Here is a 16356-nt window from a genome sequence, read left to right as displayed (position 1 = left end):
CTAAGTGAAAAGTAAAATAAAATAAAATAAATAATAATAATAATTATTATTATTATTTATAGTGGACTTCCCTCTGGCTTAATGTCTGGAACAGAACAGAATGCAGTTATATTTGCACAATTTACAGTAAAATCAAATCAGTACAAGGGAAAGAAAGAAATAAGCATACAAGAACTGTATAAAATAAATTGCTCTACACCAGAAAATAAGAACACTTTCTTTCTTTCTTTCTTTCTTTCTTTCTTTCTTTCTTTCTTTCTTTCTTTCTTTCTTTCTTTCTTTCTTTCTTTCTTTCTTTCTTTCAAGCACTGAAAGAAAGAGAAATAAGAACACAAACTACAACTTTCTTCAGCCACAGCCTTAGATGAACTGAAGATAAAAGACATTAAATCTCTGAAGATCTGATTAAACAACACCACAAACAGCATTACCAGCTTCACTATTACTAACCAGACTGACTTTATTTCTGTCAGACATCTAGAGTTCCTTTTGAGAATTCACAGAGATTTAGAAGTTGATGATTTTTTGAAAATGTTTTGTTTTAAGTCACCATCATGGTGATCAGTGTTTTGTTTTAGTTGGGCTCTTGACCCTTGACTTTTGTTAATGCTGTGTTCTTTTGTGCATATTGGCCAGTAAATGGTGGTAGTAGTTTGTGCTATGTGTAAGTTGAGAAGAAAGAAGCAAGAGAGTTATAACCATTCCACTCAGTGCTGCATGAACTGTACTGTTATGCTACTTCATTTTGTTAATTAAAGATTTCAAACGCCTCTTTTCTTCTTACCAAGTACATAACAATTCGTTTATTTCTCATTCAGCAGGTGTTTTCTGCATTGATAAAGAAAGAAATTGACAGAAGTGCAGCTCAACATGAGATGCATTAATAAAAAATAATAAATTCATCTTTTATGATATATATGACATAACACTGAAGAAATCTCTTTGACATCTTTAAAACCTGCTGTACCTTGTGTAAAAATTGAGACTCACTTAGACATCAACATTCATCATTCAAACCTCAACAATGCTGACAATCAAAAAACATTCAAACATAAATAGTAAAAGAATTCAGCCACATAATTTATTCATGCTGCAATGCATGCTGGGAGACGTGGATGACTTTTGTATGCTGGCATTAAGCATGTCACCATTGTTGAGTTTCATATGCTGATTGTTGATATATGTGATTGTATAAGTAGCTCTGTAGTTATTAACTTCCTTCTCAAAACACATTTTCATTTTTCTGAAAACCTGACTTTAACTTTAAAGTTACATACATATCTGATATGAATCAAACGTGTCATCTAATTATAATGGAAAGGATTGTCGCTTCCATAGACATAACAATTGTGTATTTTACAAACTCTAAATGATTTGTTTTGTATTTAAATGTGTATTTAAATGCCTGAAACCTAAAATAAATATTATGTGGTTGAAAACACCATATATTTGTGATATGAAAAGTGCTGAACGCGTCCGGCTCTGATTCAAGCCCTGGGTATACTTCACTTTCCGTGCCCGGACGCGTCTCGCAAATCTATCAAAGTATACAAAACCACAGATGCGCGCAGATGACCGAGTTTGATACATGCACAGTACAATTTTTTCTATACTTTTACCAGACATCGTGTCATCAACTGGAAATTCGCTGGGCAGGATTGGAGAAGAAAAATAGTGCATCCACCATTGCAACATAGTTCAGAAGAGAACAGGAATCAAAAATGAGAGAAAGCATACATTTGAGTTTACTCGTCTTGTTTTTGAATCGCTCTTTACACACTTCGACCGCTGCACATTGTGCTCAGTACTGTGCATTTTGCCACCTAGTGGACTCTTCTGTCCTGCTTGCATGCGCACCGTCCGCGTGGTCTCTAAATTTGGGCTGCACGCGGACGGGGTGTGCGGCCAGCAGTGAGCCCTCTGCATTACGAAAATTACGTCATACAGATGGTGCACGAACACGGACGTCCGATGTATAGAGGATATGCACGTGACGTCACCATCAACCATTATGACTGCGGTTACGCCCATGAGTGGCACAGAGACTGAGCGGCAGCATTGGTTTTCAGCATGAATGCCGCGAAAAACACACAAAACTCTTCCAAACCGGGAAAGAGCTTTGTGATTGACTGTAAAAATAGCTTTGACACAAAACCTGAGGTGTATATTTAAAGACTGCTGAAAGCTACAGAAAAAGGAAGCAAATGGATCACTGCAATAGGTTGTTTGCAGTGCACATGATGTCACTGCTGCACGCAAAATGCAGCTGGAGGGCAGGGACTGACTTTTCTATATAGGAATCCTATCAAAATCTCAAAATTTGTATGTTTTGCATCGTTTATGGTTGCTCAAATCGATCAAACCGAGAACACAGAAGGTGTTTATATCGTTTACATAACTTATACCGTTTTTAACTTAAAAAGTTGTCACCTTTTATAGCGTTTTGCATCTGCTGATACTGAAATAAATATGGATACCTGCTTACCTTATTTGTTTTTGAGTTGGTTAAATATTCACATTCTTCCTATCGTTTGCAGGGAACAGAAGCTATTTTATCCCACTGAATGGTAATTTGATGTTTTCACTTCAGTTTTGTAGAATTCTGTTTACAGTGTTGATCTGGTTACCATGAGAACAGTGTCATGCGCTGCTGCTTCAGCCATCATATGGTAGAAAATGTCCAAATAAATGTTTAACAAGCTGAAAGAAGTCGATCCATTTTTTCCATCTATATTGTAGTTATATAAAATATTGACAGGCAGATTTGCTTTATGTATTTCTCCGGCGTATAAATCAGGCACATATAAATGTCAGGAAACACGACTCCTGGCTGCATGTCAATATCCATGGATTAGGTTTCTTTGACAAGCTGTAAGGAACACTATTGAGCCCAACATTTAGTGTAATTGTTTTACTCGCGTTTTCGCAGTTTCCCCTATTAAATCCAGTCATGCAGCAGGTTCTTTTACCACTCAGTCCAGCTGTTCTGGCGGGAAAGTGACATCGATGCATACCCTCTATAGAGGGTATGTACATGACGTCACCGTCGACCGTTACGACTGCGGTCACGCCCACTGAGTGGCAAAAGACTGAAGGGGCTCGCACACCGGACGCGAAGCTCAGCGCCTCGCCACGTCTTTAAAATTTGAACGCATTAAACTGTTATTAAACAGTGCATTGCACAGTTTAATAAGTTGTTTGTTGTTTCCCCACTGCAAACTTTATGTGGAATCTCTTTTATACCATTTAAAGGGTTAGTTCACCCAAAAATTACATTTCTCTCATTAATTACTCACCCTCATATCATCCCAAACCTGTAAGACCTTCATTCATCTTCAGAACACAAATTAAGATATTTGTGATGTGTGGTTTAGATACCCTCAGATTTCATCAAAAATATTTCAATTTGTGTTCTGAAGATGAAAGAAGGTCTTGCGGGTTTGGAACGACATGAAGGTGAGTAATTAATGACAGAAATTTCATTTTTGGGTGAACTAAACCTTTAACAATAACAATAGCAACATTCCCAGATAACAGACCAACACTGAATCCTGCTGTAGATTTAGCAAGGTTTATTTGATATTGTTTCAGTGTTGATTAGATACAAGTGATTTAATTTAAGTTGAACAATTATTGATTTTAAGTCCATCTTGATCTTTTTTTTTTTTCATTGAAATAACATTATTTTATGGTGCAAACCTGATGAAAATTCAATGTTAAGTTTCAAACTTGATTAATTTTTTAATTCAATGTTGGTCTGCTATCTGTAAAATTGTGTGTGTGTGTGTGTGTGTGTGTGTGTGTGTGTGGTGGGGTGGACAAATAGTCACCAACACCATAACTTCAAATAAGACCCTCAGAGCACATTCCTCACATTCCTCTACAAAAAGAATACTTCAACATGGCCTATCAAAAGATTTCAATCTGCTACCAAACAAGATCAAATCAACATACCTCGTCAAGCTCAAACCTGCCAGGTATGTGAATTTTTCTCCACCTATCTCTCTTTATACTTGACCCAGGTAGCAGACTAACACTGAACATTGTCAGTAGCTTTTAATATGTGATTTCACAGACAGTAACTGTAACCTCACAGATCTGTTTCTCCTTGTAATTAGCATGGATTCAGTGGGAGTGAATGCGATTGAAACAGCAGCTCTTGGGAGACCCTTCCAGCTCGGCATGCTGTATGACTGCAGAAAGGACGCATTAATACCAGGTACCTAAATATTTTAAATACTGTTGTGATTTACTGAAAAAAAAAAATTCTGATGTGAAATGTGATTCTAATAAATTCACTGTTGAGAGTTAAAACACATTTTTCCTATTACAGGTATTAGACTTTGGAACAAAGAACAGCTGCAGCAGAATATTTGCTCTTGTGCCCAAATTAATACAGGATTCAAAGTCACAGCTTCCGACTCCATTCAGGACAAATCTAAATTACTGAATATTGATGGTGGACCTAAACTGAGTCTTTTAGGTGATCTCATCCATGTTAGCGGAGCAGCAAAATATCTCAATGACATCAAGAAGTCTTTCAAACAGCAAAGACTGACGCTACATTATCATTCAACCAGCAGGTTTGAAGAACTGACTGTAAATCATTTGCCTTCTGAAAATCTTCCTGATGATGACAATGATACAGCCACACATGTAGTTACAGCAATACTGTATGGAGCAGACGCCTGCTTTGTGTTTGACAGAGAAGTTTCTTCAAATGAGGACAAAAGCAGAGTAGACGGAGAAGTGAAAGTGGCTCTTGAGAAACTGCAGGGCATCGTTTCAGTGGGTGCAAATGCTGATCTAAATGTGAATCACAGTCAGCAAACTGCAGTCAGAAAATTCACTTGTACATTTTATGGCGACTTCCAGCTACCGTCTAACCCGACCTCTTTTGAAGATGCATTGAGGGTTTTTGCTGATCTTCCAAAACTGCTGGGAGAAAAACAAGACAGTGGGATTCCACTGAGAGTTTGGCTTAATCCTCTGGACAAACTTCACTCGAGAACTTCAAAACTTCATAGAGCATTGATTTAACCATAAAGATTGAATCAGTGATTGAGAGTTTAAATACAGCCGAGATGAAATGGAGTGATTTTCTGAAAGATTTGCCAGCTCTGACGTTTGCTGCATTTCATGATAAAATACAGAAAATGAAGCAAAACTGCTACATGTACAAGTTGAGACTCATGAAGAAACTCGGCTCTTTGCTGCCAAACATCCGTGGGAATGTGATCAAGGAAACTGCACTGAATGATCTTCTACAAGAACATGATGAATCTCCATTCAGAGGAAGTGACCTCACAGAATGGCTGAAAGAGAGAGAAAGAGAGTCTGACATCATTAAAACAATCATCAGACAGCTGAAAGACGTTGAGGTAAAAGACAACATTGATCTCATCAAGATGGATTTGGAGGTTGGGAATCTGGTCAGCTACACATTCACATCATTGAACTGCTCAGATGTGCTTCTTCAACAACAAACCACCTATCTGAGTCCTTCAACACAAGGAGAAACTGATGTGACGAGCCCTGATTTCAAGCGAAAGTCTTGGCTAACTCCTGAGATCCAAAATGCCATGAGGAGCAACTTGAAGATATTTAAGAACTTGATCAATTCAAACAGCTGTGAACAAGACAGGTTCATTGTGTCATCAAAGGAAATGGAGAATCATCCTGGTTCCTGCATTATTCTGTACGGAAGTGAATGTGATGAAGCTGTTTGCTTTACTCCTCCATCCAAACCAGCCTGTCCGATCACTGAAGAGGTCAAAGGTCAGAATGTGGTTCTGAAGGTTCCTCCATCATGTCCTGCTACAGTGGAGCTCAGATTACTGTATAAAGCAAAGCAGGACACAGTCTGGACATCTGAACCTGTGCTGAAGGATCAAGACACAGTTACTCTGACTGATCTGAGAGCAGAAACTGAGTATGAGATCAAATGTGCAGCGCTGGGGAAACCCAACTACACTGTAGACAGTGACGTGATCAGAGTCATCACAGAGGTATGATGATCATTCTTCAAATATCAGCTGACAATAAATACATTATGTAATTGAAATATTTGAACTAACTCTCTTATTGCCACTTCAATGATCAGTTGTTAATTAGAATCAAGTGTGTTTTTCAGCAAAGTACAAATAACCTAGAAATTAAAGGTATAGTTCACACAAAAATGAAAATTCTTTCATTAATTACTCACCATCATATTGTTCCAAACCTAGAAGACTTTTGTTTGCCTTCAGAACACAAATGAAGATCTTTTTGATGAAATATGTCCCTTCATAGACAGCTATACTAACACTTTTATGTTTCGAAAAGTTCATAAAGAGATACAACTAATCGATATGAATTGAGTGGTTTAGTACACATTTTTTGAAGAGACATGATCACTTTATATAATGAACAATTTAAATTTAACCCTTTCAAGCGTGAGTTTAAAATATTCTAACTGTCCCCCCAGAGTGAGTTTTTAAGGCGACCGTTATTTTAGAACGTTTGCCTTTAATGTTTCCATAGCGACGCGTCATGCGTGTCACGAGCGCTGAACGCAGCCACAATAACACTGTATGACAGATGGATCGCTATTATTTTGTTTTTCCTTGTTTATTTAAAATATTCACACACTTGCTTACCATGTCATCAACTATCTGATATTCCGATCCTCAAATATGTGTGAGTGAGTGTGTTTTGTCGTTTAAAAACCTTTATAAATGATCTTTATCTTGATCTATAACGCAAGATGGGCGCCGCCATCTTAGTTTGCGCTGCAGTTCACAGAGTCCTGTCAGTCGGATTTACAGCAGGTGAATACATCAGTTTCTCCCGAAATATATGCAAGTAAGTGGCTGGTGAACTGGAAGAATAATAGAGTAAACTTTACAGTTACTTGGGCCCATTATGTGTGTCTGATATGAATAAATGTCGGCAAATTGTATTTGAATGGACTGTAATTGCTCCTTCCACTGATGACTGACATCAGTGTGTATTTTATAAACTTGAAATATATTGTTTTAATGGTGCTTATGCGTTTTTAAATGTCTGAAACCTTAAAAGAAAGTTATGTGTCTGAAAACACTGCATAGTTGTGATATATGATAAGAGCTGCGCGCGTCCGTCTCACAGCCAGAGTGACAGTTTGAATCTAGCAGCAGGGCCGCGTTATCCTAATGGGCAACATGGGCTGCAGCCCAGGGCCCCGACCACTGGGGGGCCCGCGAGACAATCCTCTTTTGCGTTTTAAAACGCATCGTCGTCACACCCGAATCAATAGTCACAGGCGCAGCGGACACGCACGCCGGAATACAACCAGGACAGTGGCGTAGCGTCTGGGTTTGAACGTGCATATGGGCCTGGGTGGATTGGTGGCCCGCTATTACAGGCTTAACACCAACCAAGGTATACTTCGGGCGTTCGCATCGCGTAATTTTCGTCATCAGGAGGGTTCGCAGACGTCCGCGCTCCCCGTCCGCGTGCAGCCCAATTTTTGTGATGGCACGGACCGTGTGTGTACTGTACAATAGCCCATGTGAAAGTGAATTGAGTGCTTCTGAAACTTATGCATGCAGTAATGTAAGTACAGAGATTTAAATGAGTCATATTGGTTTTCTGAAAAAAAACGTTTGCGTTCGTCAGCCCAGGGCCCCGTGAAGGCTTAACGCGGCACTGTCTAGCAGTTATGTGACATCACTGAACGTTCGAAATCCCATATGTGGGACCGTACGCCCAGGGGCACAGAAATAAAAATCCCATATGTGGGACCGTACCGCTCAAAGGGTTAAGTTGAATTTAGGCTTTTATTCACATAGAAACATTAATTAGCTCACATATTGGTTTGCCAATAAGTTGGTGTGTGGTGGGCTTTCTGGTGCACTATGGTTGCCGTCACATCATCCAGGTGGATGCTGCACAATAATGGTGGTTGAGGATATTCCCCTTTCCATGTAAAGCACTTTGAGTGCCAACAACAACAACAACAACGCTACATAAATGTAACGAAGTAACAAATTGTTATTGTAACACAGTTCGTTGATAAGGGAGGAAGGAGGCGGGAATCAGCGAATGTTTAAACACTTTAATATCAAAATAAACACTGTTGGTTAAGGTAGGTTTTGAAGCTGGTATACTGGTTTGAGCTGGTTAATGCTGGTCAAGTAGCTCAGTACCAGCTCAGGACCAGCATGGTCCAGCATATGACCAGCATGGACCAGCATAGACCAACATAGGACCAGCATGGACCAGCATAGGACCAGCACTTGACCAGCATAAACCAGCTCAAACCAGCATACCAGCTTCAAAACCTACCTTAACCAGCATATGCTGTTTTTTTCAGCAGGGAGTACACACATAAACAAAACATCACGTAAAGTCCAGGTCTGGTCCTCTCTCGTCCTTCACCATCACCACTCCTCCTTTTATGCTTCCGAAGCTCCTCCATGAGAGATACGAAACCGGTGTGGCACAAAGATGATGCTCATTTTCAATCAAGCCACTGGCCTTGCTCTGTTCTCATGGCCCTCGGCCACAATTATAATTATTATTATTATTTTTGGTAAATGGAAGCTCAAGCATGTTCGCTTGACATGTGTGGTTCATTCTCATGTGTTACACAGCACGTTTGAGCTTCAGCAAGAACCAGAGGTTCATTCTCATGTGTTATGCAGCACGCTTCCACAAGAACCAATGATGTTCATTCTTGTGTTATGCTGCATGTTTGCTCTTCCACAATAACCAATTAATTCTTGTGTTAGCACATTTGAGCATTAGCAAGAACCAATGAGGTTCATTCTGGTGTGTCATGCAGCACGCTTGAGATTCCCCAAGAACCAATGAGTTTCATTCTAGGGTTACACAGCAGGTTTGATCTTCCACAAGAACCAATGATGTTCATTCTTGTGTTACAAAGCAGTTTTGAGCTTCCGCAAGGACCAGTGAGGTTTATTTTTGCTTATTAAGCAGCACATTTGAGCTTCCACAAGAACCAGTAAGGTTCATTCTCATGTTACACAGCATGTTTTAGCTTCCTCAAAAATCAATGAGGTGCATTCTTGTGTGTTACGCTGCAAGTTTGAACTTCAGCAAGAGGTTTGTTCTCAAGTCAAGCAGGTTCGGTTGAGCTTCTGTTTATGTTCGCTGATCAGTGTTTATACAAACCCAATTCCAAAAAAGTTGGGACACTGTACAAATTGTGAACAAAAAAAGAAATGCAATAATTTACAAATCTCATAAAAGTATATTTTTTTTCACAATAGAACATAAATAACATATCAAATGTTGAAAGTGAGACATTTTGAAATGTCATGCCAAATATTTAATCAAATATTACTCATTTTGGATTTCATGAGAGCTACACATTCCAAAAAAGTTGGGACAGGTAGCAATAAGAGGCCGGAAAAGTTAAATGTACATATAAGGAGCAGCTGGAGGACCAATTTGCAACTTATTAGGTCAATTGGCAACATGATTGGGTATAAAAAGAGCCTCTCAGACTGGCAGTGTCTCAGAAGTCAAGATGGCCAGAGGATCACCAATTCCCCCAATGCTGCGGCGAAAAATAGTGGAGCAATATCAGAAAGGAGTTTCTCAGAGAAAAATTGCAAAGAGTTTGAAGTTATCATCATCTACAGTGCATAATATCATCCAAAGATTCAGAGAATCTGGAACAATCTCTGCGCATAAGGGTCAAGGCCGGAAAACCATACTGGATGCCCGTGATCTTCGGGCCCTTAGACGGCACTGCATCACATACAGGAATGCTACTGTAATGGAAATCACAACATGGGCTCAGGAATACTTCCAGAAAACATTGTCGGTGAACACAATCCACAGTGCCATTCGCCATTGCTGACTAAAACTCTATAGGTCAAAAAAGAAGCCATATCTAAACCTGATCCAGAAGCGCAGGCATTTTCTCTGGGCCAAGGCTCATTTAAAATGGACTGTGGCAAAGTAGAAAACTGTTCTGTGGTCAGACGAATCAAAATTTGAAGTTCTTTTTGGAAAACTGGGACACCATGTCATCCGGACTAAAGAGGGCAAGGACAACCCAAGTTGTTATCAGCGCTCAGCTCAGAAGCCTGCATCTCTGATGGTATGGGGTTGCATGAGTGCGTGTGGCATGGGCAGCTTACACATCTGGAAAGGCACCATCAATGCTGAAAGGTATATCCAAGTTCTAGAACAACATATGCTCCCATCCAGACGTCGGAAGACCTTGCATTTTCCAACATGACAATGCCAGACCACATACTGCATCAATTACAACATCATGGCTGCGTAGAAGAAGGATCCGGGTACTGAAATGGCCAGCCTGCAGTCCAGATCTTTCACCCATAGAAAATATTTGGTGCATCATAAAGAGGAAGATGTGACAAATAAGATCTAAGACAGCTGACCAACTAGAAGCCTGTATTAGACAAGAATGGGACAACATTCCTATTCCTAAACTTGAGCAACTTGTCTCCTCAGTCCCCAGATGTTTGCAGACTGTTATAAAAAGAAGAGGGGATGCCACACAGTGGTAAACATGGCCTTGTCCCAACTTTTTTGAGATGTGTTGATGCCATGAAATTTAAAATCAACTTATTTTTCCCTTAAAAAGATAAATTTTCTCAGTTTAAACATTTGATATGTCATCTATGTTGTATTCTGAATAAAATACTGAAATTTGAAACTTCCACATCATTGCATTCTGTTTTTATTCACAATTTGTACAGTGTCCCAACTTTTTTGGGATCAGGATTGTATTTGATTAAAAGCCTAAATTCAATCTGTTCATAATATAAAGCATGGAGTCTCTTCATAAAATGTGGACTAAACCACTCAATTCATGTGGAATTGTTTTATGATCTCTTATGAACTTTTTGAAGTGTCAAAGTGTCAGTCTATCGAAGGACAGAAAGCTCTCAGATTTCATCAAAAAGATCTTAATTTGTGTTCCGAAGATGAACGAAATTACAGGTTTGGAACAACATGAGAGTAATTAATGGCAGAATTTTCATTTTTGGGTGAACTATCCCTTTATAGTTGAGTACTGGAATTTAATATTGGATTTAATAAATGTATCATTGTTTTGTCTATTAAACAGAGAAAAAACAAGGACATTGGAAAAGAGCAGAGCAGAGCAGAGCAGAAAAAATATATCACCTATTTCACAGACTTCATCTTAAAGACAGGTACCACAATAAACTGAGAGCTGCAGATGTTCTTCAGATAACTGGACATTCATTACAGTCCCATGAGTATTGTACTGAACAGGAGCTGATTCAGACTTTCCTACAAAAACTACTGATGATGAACTACAGAGCAAGATTTATTATATCTAAAGAGAAAAATGAGGAAGATCACACACAACGAAAAGACAATCACTCATCTGAAGATGAAAGTGATATTTTTCATGAAATGTTTTTGTCTAACTATGGAGCAAGCCAGTCTAAGGCCATTCACCCGATGGATGTTCAGATGGCCGTGTTTCATTGTGCCGATAGTTTTCTGAAGCAGCTGATGGTCACTAAACTGTCCCAGTGTCAGTACGCTCTGCCTCTGCTTCTTCCTGATCCATTCACACAACAGATTGAGTTTCCTCTCTGGACATTTAGAGAAATCACCAAGAGCTGGAAGATCAGAAACACCAACAATGAAATCATCAGTCAAACCCAGCCGATCTACAAAGCAGAAACTTCAATGGTGTCTTTCTTCAGGTTTGGCTCTGTGTCTTCATCCAAGTCTCAGCTGATAAACAGTCTGATCAATGAGAAACACAACACGTTCTTCCACAGGAACTGCCCAGGCAGCAGCAGAACCAGAGTCCTGGTGGATGGAGTGGTGGAGATCGCCTGGTTCTGCCCCTCTGGATCATATGATGATAAATTCACTGACTGTGTTGCGTTCTGTAATCTACATGGTGATGCAGGAGACCATGAGAAACAGCTGGAGATCCTCACTGAAATGGCCTCAGTCAATGTTGTTCTTCTACCACAACTGGACAGGAATGACAAAAGTGCAGCAATAATACAAAACATGTACAGGACCTCAAAGCCACTCATTTGTCTTTTTACTGAGAATGAATCTGCTGTAACTGAAATAAAGAAAAGAAAATATAAGATTGGTCTGAAAAACAGAAATCAGTCAGTTGTATCTGAAGAACTCAGAAGAGCTATAAATGACTGTCTCTCAGAATCATCTTCCACTCTCAGACTTGAAGATGTGTCCAAACACTCAGACATCAGAGTAGATGAGGAAGATGATGATGACTGCAGGAGAGGAAGAGAAGCAGCACAGCAGATGATGAGTTTACTGGAGAAGAAAGATCTGACAGAAATCAAAGAATCAGTTCTGCCTCATCAGGGGAAACTGTGGCATCAGTGGAGTCAGAAGAACAAGGAACTACATCGACCTAAAGCAGATGAGATAGAAATGGACATCAATAGAAAGAAAACAGAGTTGAAAAGAATTCGTCAGCATCAGTATGAATCTGACATAAGAGAGTTTATTAAGTTCTTCATTAAATAAATGAACTCAGGTGCTGCCAATAAAAATATATATTTTCTCAAATGGCTCAGAATCCTCCTGGATGAATATACCTCAGGTGACCTTTCTTATCTAAATCACAAATATGATGAAAAGTGGTCAACAGTCTTAAAACTGAAAGAGAATTGTAATAAAATTGAACAACTTAAAGCTGAACAAACTGAACTTGAGAGAATATCTGAGAAGCTTCAAGCTGCAGCCTTTGGTTTGGAGCACATCATGAGGGAGATCAGTCAGATCTATGAATCATGTGAATCTGTGCAGAAGAACAAGAAAGACCAGGAGGTTCACTTCTCTTCTCTCCCGAGTCTTGCAGCAGAGATGATGATCTCTGGATTTCCACTGGAGCTGATGGATGGAGATGCTGCTCATGTTCCTGTGGTCTGGATCTCTGCTGTTCTAGATGAACTCATCCAGAAACTGGGAGACCAGAGAGTCTTTGTGCTGTCAGTTTTAGGGCTTCAGAGCTCTGGGAAATCCACCATGCTGAATGCCATGTTTGGACTCCAGTTTGCCGTCAGTGCTGGCAGGTGCACCAGAGGAGCTTTCATGCAGCTGGTCAGAGTGTCAGATGAGATGAAAACACAAATGAAGATTGACTATATTCTGGTTGTTGATACTGAGGGTCTTCGTGCTCTAGACCTGGCTGGAAGATCAACAAGACATCATGACATTGAATTGGCCACATTTGTTGTTGGTCTTGGAAATCTGACATTGATCAACATCTTTGGAGAAAACCCATCTGAGATGCAGGACATTCTTCAGATTGTTGTTCAGGCCTTCATGAGGATGAAGAAGGTCAGACTGAATCCCAGCTGTGTGTTTGTGCATCAGAACGTTTCAGACATCACAGATGAAGAGAAAAACATGGAGGGAAGGAGACGACTGCAGCAGACACTGGATGAGATGACTAAACTCGCTGCTGAAGAGGAAGTTTGTGATGCAGAATGTTTCAGTGATGTCATTAGATTTGATGTTCAAAATGATGTGAAGTATTTTGCTCATCTTTGGGAGGGAAACCCACCCATGGCACCACCAAACCCAGACTACTGTGAAAATATTCAAGACCTAAAGGAAACTATTATATCTTGTGCAGCAAAACCCCATGGAATGATGCTGATAGACTTAAAAGATCATATTAGAGATCTATGTGAGGCTTTACTGAAGGAACGATGTGTCTTCAGCTCCAGAACTGCTCTGGAGATTTCAGCCTACAGGAAACTGGAGACTGAATACAGCAAGTGGTCCTGGAGTCTTCACAGTGCCATGATGGAAACTGAGAACAAACTACACAACAAAATAGAAAATGAAGCAATTTATAAGTTTGAAGAAACTGATCTTCAAAGAGAACTGAAGAAGACAAGTGAGGATGTGAAAAACTCAATGTCTGAATTCTTTGAGAAAGATGCTGATATATTGGTTCAGTGGAAAAAATCATTTGACGTAAAAATGAAAGAGATTCAGGAAAACATTGTGAGAGAAACAAAGAGGAAATTAAATTAGATTCTTCAGCAGCGAGACCTGAAGAAAAAGATTGATGATCAGAAGACACATCATGAAAACACTCTCTATGAAAAGAGCAAAGAACTTGCCTTAAAACTCAAAGACAAAATAAATGATGAAGAAACACTTAAGAAAGAGTTTGATTCATTTTGGGAAAAGAGTGTGGACAGGATTCTCTCAGACAGTCCTCAAATTAAAGACACTGACATAATGAAAGATGTGAGAGAGATCCTCAAAAACATCTATAGAAGTTCTCTTGTATACAATTGCAGTGAGAGCTATGATATTTTTACTGTGTCGACTTACTCTCAATATGTAATTTTCAGAAATTCCACAAAAACAGTCAAAGAAACATGTAGATTTGATCAAAGTCGTTCTCTAGAAGATGAAGCCCAAATAAGATCATTAGTCACAGATGTTTCTCAGCAGACAGACAGAATGATTCAGTCATTTAACATTTCAATGATGGGCTACAACATCAGCTGCATTCAACAACTCACAGGTTACATCAAGAAGAGAGTAACAGAACATCAGAAAAGACAATTGAAATATGTGTTCAAGATTGATTTCTTCATGGATTTGGTTCTTTCTATCAGTAAAAGGGCAAACAAGATGATCACTGACCAACACAGACTCTTCAAAGAAGCCAATGATCCTAAGATATATGTAGAGAAGAAGAGAGAAGAGTACTATAGTGTTTTCCAGAAATACTGTCATGGAGCAACATCAGCTGCCATTTTTGGAGAGATCATCTGTCAGAAACTGAAAGAGCCCACTGTGCAGAGTGTCTACAAGAAGACTGCCAGAGATCTGACTGACGAAATCAGATCAAACTGTGAATCACTGAATGGAAACGGATCAAATCTGGAGAAACACATCCTGAAGACACTGGCAGATGATGAGGACTTCAAAAAATACATGAACTACATTCATAATCCCAGAGATCATTTCAAGAGTTTCATCAGAGATGAAGTCAGTCGGTACATCACTGATAAGTTCAGTGTCAGTGTTTTACCCAAGATGAAGGAGAACATTAAACTCCTGCAGCAGAAGATCATGGAAGCAGCACATGAATCTACTGAACATGTTCAAGAGAACAGAGGAGATGTTGGTTTGTGGTTGAAGAGTTTCACACAGAAGCTCTCAGATGTGCTGATCTTCTCTGAAAAAGACCTCAGTGGAGTGAAACAAGATTATGTTGATGATTTCAACCTCCTAGAAGATGTGATTAGACGAGAACTTCCTACTATAATATCAGACATCAGCAGAAGATTCAACACAGAGACATTTCCAGTAAATCTGGACTATAAGTTCAGACCAGATGAGCTTCTGATTGATCACTTCTGTCATTGCTGTTGGGTTCAGTGTCCGTTTCGTAAAGCCATCTGCACCAACACCATAAAAAAACATCATGGAGATAACAGTGAGAGAGGAAATGGAAGGCATTTCCCACAAGCACAGTATCTCTGTGCTGTTATTTGCACAAAATTAGTGGCAAGTGATCAGGATTTCTATGTACCAGATGGAAGGTTCCCTTCTAGAGAATACAGAAGAGCAGGAGGAGTTTATGAAGACTTGAGCATCACCTCTGATCTCTCTGAACTGCCCTACTGGAAGTGGTTTGTGTGCAGATTTCAGAAAGATCTGGAAAAACACTACAGTAAAACATTTGAGGGGAGTTTTAAAATATCAGATGAATGGAGAAAATACTCAAAACAGAATGCTATTGAGTGTTTGGATCAATGTATCTAATGGAGCAGATAGTGAATGAAAATCTCACTTTTCCTATTAGATTCTCCTCAGATCACAGTTAGAAACGAGCTTCTATCACATATCAGCACGAATCTGTACTCATCTACGCCTCACTCCATGGAGAACTAACAGAGTACACTGATACAAGAGCTTTGAAGACAATATTCAATCTTAAAGTGGAGCTACAATTTTTTTTGACATTTTTATTGAAAACAATGTATGCAACATTTAACAAAAATTGTTATTGTGGAGCATTTTATAGCTTTCCTTTTTTTCCCTTTAAGTTTGGATGTTAAATTATTTGTAGATATTCAAATTAATAAATGAGCTTAAAGTTATTGGGATTATAAAAGTGTCTGTAGAAATACAAACAAAAGCATAATTTAAAGCAACTTTATGTAGTTTTGTGTATTTTATCAACATTACTGCCCCCTACAGTTAATGGCAAGTTGTCATTCACTGGAATTCACTCTTGATTTACACCATATTTAATTCTTATGCATAATCGAAATAAGTGTGCCATTAGAATGATTTTTACACTATGTCAAGGTAAACAACTTGTATAAAGTT

General features: G+C 39.1%; 1 pseudogene; it reads left to right on the top strand.

The window, feature by feature from the left end:
* The window catches only part of LOC137017127 (interferon-induced very large GTPase 1-like), a 32872-nt pseudogene extending 17086 nt beyond the window's left edge, over positions 1-15786 (top strand).
* The last annotated feature ends 570 nt before the right edge of the window (positions 15787-16356 follow it).

The sequence above is a fragment of the Chanodichthys erythropterus genome, chromosome 3 (genome assembly GCF_024489055.1).
Source record: "Chanodichthys erythropterus isolate Z2021 chromosome 3, ASM2448905v1, whole genome shotgun sequence".
NCBI lineage: Eukaryota > Metazoa > Chordata > Actinopteri > Cypriniformes > Xenocyprididae > Chanodichthys > Chanodichthys erythropterus.
The sequence above is the reverse complement of the archived record's forward strand: the minus strand, read 5'-3'. Positions and strand labels throughout refer to the sequence as shown.